The following is a 5,454-nucleotide window of genomic DNA, read 5'->3' as shown; positions in this document are numbered from 1 at the left end:
ATGGCTAGTTTCAATCATTCATTGGTGGCAACTCCATTGAGGACAGCTTCACAACTGGTTGTAAATGGAGATGGGAAGAAAGTGAGGCAACTTCACCCATTGGCAGATATTGACATTGAGGAGGTGCATTCTCGCATTGTTCTTGCAGAAAATATGCCCAGTGATTACTCTATCCAAAATGTGGAGAAACTTTTTGGTGTTGTTGGCCATGTAAAATTTGTGCGTGTTTTCCAAGCTCAAAGATATGATTCAAGCCAAGTTTCAATGAAGCCACAAAGGAATGATTTGTTTTTTAGCAGCAAGCTGCATGCACTTGTGGAGTATGAGACTATTGAAAAAGCTGAGAAAGATGTTGTTAATCTATATAATGGAGGACACTGGAGAAGTTGCCTTTGAGTGCAACTTCTTTTAAAGTGGATGGGTAAGTATGGACACCAAACAAATATGACAATTGGAAAATGTTGATGTACATGGTGAAGAGGGAGATGTGAACAACACATCTAACACATGAAATGATAAGCAATATAAAGTTGATGCACAACATTCAGACCAACATGATGAGTTTGAGGGACACATGCATCACCCAAATGAAAGAAATGGAGGAAGAAAAGGCAGGAGACGTGGACGAGGGAAGGCTCGTGGACGTGGGCAGTATCATGGTAATGGGCGTTTCCATCGAGTTGGCTCAACATCAACTAGCAGTTCTAGTAGCAGTGAAGTTGTGGTCAAGCAACCTCCAGGACCAAGAATGCTAGATGGAACCCGGGGCTTTACAATGGGTCGTGGTAGGCCACTCACTAATAGTAATGTTCATAGATGAGCTCTTTGGGACATGGAAATCTGTGATTTCTCTACTGTGAATTGTTTTTATTGTTTGCGCTTTAGCGATGCTATTGAGTTTTCATGTTTACAACTCATCATTGTTTTGTTATTCTTTAATAGAAGATAATATTTTGATAGAGGCTTTGTTGGGACCATCAATTTGTCTCCTATTTCAAAGAGGAGGCTTCTTAGCAAAAAGAATATTGTACAAATGTAATTGGTTTTGATTTTGGTCTGGAAAGCATTAGAAAGCTACTGGACTTCTCTAATTACAATAAAAATTTGTCTCTCAACTCTTTATATCCTATCATGGTATTCTCGGCCCAACCCTAGATCTTTCCTTGCTTCAAGTGGTGGTGGAACTAGAACTCCAATTACAGGCATCAAAGCAAATCCAATTACTCTAACAGCAATCATATCACATATGTAGAAACTGTAGACATAACAATAACCCCCTCGACTCGACACACACCATCAGAGTCTAGGGAGGAAACACACATGATCAAATCCTCTCATATTCAGAGTTCCTTTAAGCTACTCAGTTAATCTTTAATTATTTTTATGCTTTTGGTATTATGTTATTCTTAGTTCTTTGATTTTCTATCCTTGCGGAAAGTAAATTTATGATTCTCATTTTGGGCCTATGAAAGGAAAGGGAAGGGATCCATAGAAGTGGGGAGAAGAGCAATAGGAGGCCATGCCCAGATCAGCGAGAGTCAGATTTCAGAGATCTAATAGTCATTTTTCGCTAATTTGGACATTCTGAACACATTCTGTAGGTATCAGGAGCCATAGAGCTTTGTAAATATCACTTTTTCCACATTTATCTAATACGGAGGCCCAAGCCATGGAAGTTAGACCAAGGAGATGTAGGTTAGGAGGGGTGAACTCCTTCATAAAAACATTGTGTTAATGTGTCTCTTTGATGGTTTGTTGCACTGTACATGTTTGTTGTTCAGTATTTGTTTCTAAAGTTATTTTTCTGATGAATGTCTTTTTAAACTTAAGGAAATTTACCTAATTGCATGCATAAACAGCTAATGAATCCTCAGCACAAGGAGCAATAAGCATGCACATATTTATAAATCTGTAATTGTTATTAGCACAAAAAACTAATCATACAAAAACAGATCAAGTTGGTATCAGAGCAAAGGTTGAATTGCTTGATTGCTTGAGTTTGTGCAATTAGGGTTTTAATGGTTGCAAAATTGTGATGCTTACAAGGTTAAAGTTGCAGAAAGGAGAAGGGAAGCTATTGGTTGGAACTCCTGGGGTAATGCCCAAAAGAAGGAGAACCACAAGTCCACAATCTCCACCATCCAAAATTTCAATTCCAGCTGCACTTGAAACTCCTCAAGTTTTGCCTTCAACTGAGATTGAAGTGGTACAAGCAGTACCAATTTCTGAGCCTGGATCCCTAGCCATTATGTCTGGAGAAAGAGAGCTTGAAGGTCCCTCTTCAAAAGAGGAAGAATTCAAGAAATATTTCTACACTTTAACTGAGATGGTTAAAGTCCTCTATGAAGAGAGGAACACTAGAATGGTTGGAGAGAGTTCTAAACCTCCACATGGAGAAGGAAGCTTAGAGCACAAAAAAGATGAGAATAAGGATTCCAAAGGGAACGGTGGAAAGCCACCTCCATCTACACCATCCTCATCATCTCCATCATCTCACACAACATTGTCTTCCACTACCACCATTGAAACTGCCCATACTCATTCCAAAACCCCAAAAGGAAAAACTCCATTATTGAAATTGGACAAAAAATTCGAACGTCCCATGTACAATGGGGAGGTGAATGTAGAAAAGTTGGACAATTGGATTCAATAGTTGGAAGTATATTGCAGAATTCATAACCTTCAAGAAGATGACATAAATATCCAGCTGGCTTCACTAAGGCTAGAAGGAGTTGCACTAGTTTGGTGGGAAGCAAATACTCAAGATGAAATGAGAATCCATGGTAAGATATCCATCACTTGGGTTGAATTTGTTTCTGCAATTAAAAGATAGTTTTATCCTTTAGCTTATATGCAAAAATCCATTATGAGTTGGAAAAATTTTAGGCAGCTTAAAGGCCAAACAGTCCAAGATTATACACGGGAGTTTAGGAAAAGGGCTTTGTTATTAGGAGTGATTTTGAATTCCCAAGATACACTGCTGAAATATATTGGGGGTTTACATTCCTATCTGAAACACACTATTCTTATGTTCAATCCAATCAATTTAGATGAAGTATGTGTGCAAGCCACGCATCTTGAATCTAGAGGAAATAACACTTATGAAGAGAATAGTAATAAAAAGACACCTAAGGGTAAGGAGAAAGAGAAAGGAGGAAAATGGAAAGGGAAGAAAAATGCAAGTGTGAAGAAAGAAGGGGAGAAAATAATCTGTAAACATTGTTCAAAAGAGGGACATAATGAGAATCATTGCTAGAAACTCCATCGAGAAATGAGACCAAATAAGTTCAACAATAAAGGGAAACAGAAAACCACTGCTATCACTCAAGAAGATTTAGGTTCTGAATCAGGTGATGAAAATCACTATCATGGGAATCAAAGGAAAGCAAGATATTGCAAGCACTAGTTCACAAAATTGTAACACTACTACTACGCCAGATGAAAAGAGACGAATTGAGTTATTTCATGTTAGGGTCATATCTAAACACACCAAGATCAACACACTCTTCGATAGTGGGTCACAAGCGAATCTAATCTCTGAAGACTTAATCAACAGATTGAATCTTGAAACTATACCTCACCATAAACCATACCCTTTGGGATGGATAACAAGAGACACCAGTTTATAGGTTACAAGAAAATGTTTGTTTAAGTTTGCAATCACTGCAAATTTTTTTGACGAAGTAGAGTTAGATGTGGTACCGCTTGATATTTCAGGTGTGGTATTGGGTAGTCCATATTTGTATGATTGGAAATCAATATTTTAACGCCATGAAAACAAGTATCACTTGTTCAAGGATGGTGTGGAGTATATAATGAGAGCCCATCACACAAAGTTAAACATATTAGTTATTAATGCAGGACAGGCAAAAAGACTAGTGAATTCAAGTAAAAGTTTAGTACTTCTCATGTTCAAGCCAAATGATGATATTGTTTATGAAAATGTTGTTGCATGTAATGCAAGTTTCAATTCTGATTTGGCTGGTTCAGTTCATCAGAGTGATGAAGTATTTCAAGTTGTGAAAGAATCGTCCTTCAAGGAGAAAGAAACATCACATGAAATATATTTGCAGCAAGAGGTTTCTCTTTGTGATGTTAGCAGCAAGGTTTGTCAAAATTGCAAAGTGTAGAGACACTAATGCAATGCAAAAGTTTGTTGAATAATGGGCTCATTCAATCATCCCTTATGCCATGTGGTTCACCGATGGTTATGGTGCCAAAGAGGAATGGTAAGTATTTCAAGAAAGAGAACAAAAGGAGTAGTTTTAGCCAAAGTAAAGTTGTAAAAGGAGGTCAGTGCAAGAATATACATAACACCAAACAAGAATGGTTTGTATGGCTTTTAATGTTGTATGTTCTTTGTAGCATTCTATTACATACATGTATTTGAATTATGGCAAAAAAGAGTCCTTTCTTGAAGAAATTTCCACTTGAGTGACATAAACATGTTTAGAAAGTTTTCTTATGCACATGTCATCTATGAAGGAAAATTGTTTGATGTTCTGAAGATATCAAAGTACACGTTGGGTTTCACTTCTTTGATGCATTTGGGCCATAATATTGGAGGAGGTAAGTTGAAGGCAAGCCTCTCCAAGTTGGATGCCATTGTTGATTGGTCAACGCCCAAGATCGTCATTTTGATAATAGGTTTGTTGGGAGTAGCCCAATGTTGGAGGAGAGTTGTTGTTGTCATTTCTTCTTTCGAAGCTCCTTGGCATGCATTGTCATGTGTGTGCAAAGTCTTCTAGTGGGGAGGCAAAAAGAAAGAGGCATGTGTTACTTCAAACCAAAAGATCAGTTCAATTCTTTTTTGTGCTCTTTCAAACTTGAACGGTTCATTTGAGTTTCAGGTTTTTGCAAGCAACTTCACCATCTTATTTCATTAAGAATATTTCCATGGTGTAAAGATTAAGCTGCAGCGATCCATGCACTTTCATTGGATGGATACTTGTCAAAAATTTCACTTGGTTCGAAGGTACAAAAGAGGTATAAACAACAAGTTCATTGTTATGCCTTTTAGGCCTATTGGTTATGTAACTGTTGTATTCGGGCATCATTATGTTTTACATTAAAGTTATGTTCAAAAAATTTCATACTTTCAAGATGTACAATCGGGCTTGAATCATGAAAACCAAGTAGTGAAATTTGTCATCCATTTGCATTATATTTTGTTATGTCATCTTGGTAAGAAGGATGTTTTTTTGATGGCAACATGGACAAAACCATGATTTTCTATTAACAACTGAAAATGGTGCAACAAATAGTGCAAGATCAGCTTGAAAAGGGCAAAGACAAGTACAAGTATTATGTCAATCACAGGTTTCAAGTCAACGGTGCAAGCTGGTGTTAGTTTTGCAAAAAGAGGCTTCAAGTTGTTGAACAAAGAGAGAATGTTCATATTTCACATTCTGAATGCATTCCTACAAAATTTCTAAATCAGTTTCAACAAGACAC

The 5,454-nt window shown here is 37.2% G+C and overlaps 1 pseudogene; it reads left to right on the top strand.

Annotated features, from left to right (window-relative positions):
• On the top strand, window positions 1-820 carry LOC149153212 (la-related protein 6B-like; annotated as a pseudogene).
• The last annotated feature ends 4,634 nt before the right edge of the window (window positions 821-5,454 follow it).

Source organism: Pinus tabuliformis, chromosome 9 (assembly GCF_031772625.1).
Source record: "Pinus tabuliformis cultivar Carrire ecotype Pingquan chromosome 9, CPIR1, whole genome shotgun sequence".
Classification (NCBI taxonomy): Eukaryota; Viridiplantae; Streptophyta; class Pinopsida; order Pinales; family Pinaceae; genus Pinus; species Pinus tabuliformis.
This window is presented reverse-complemented; position numbering and strand designations above follow the sequence as displayed.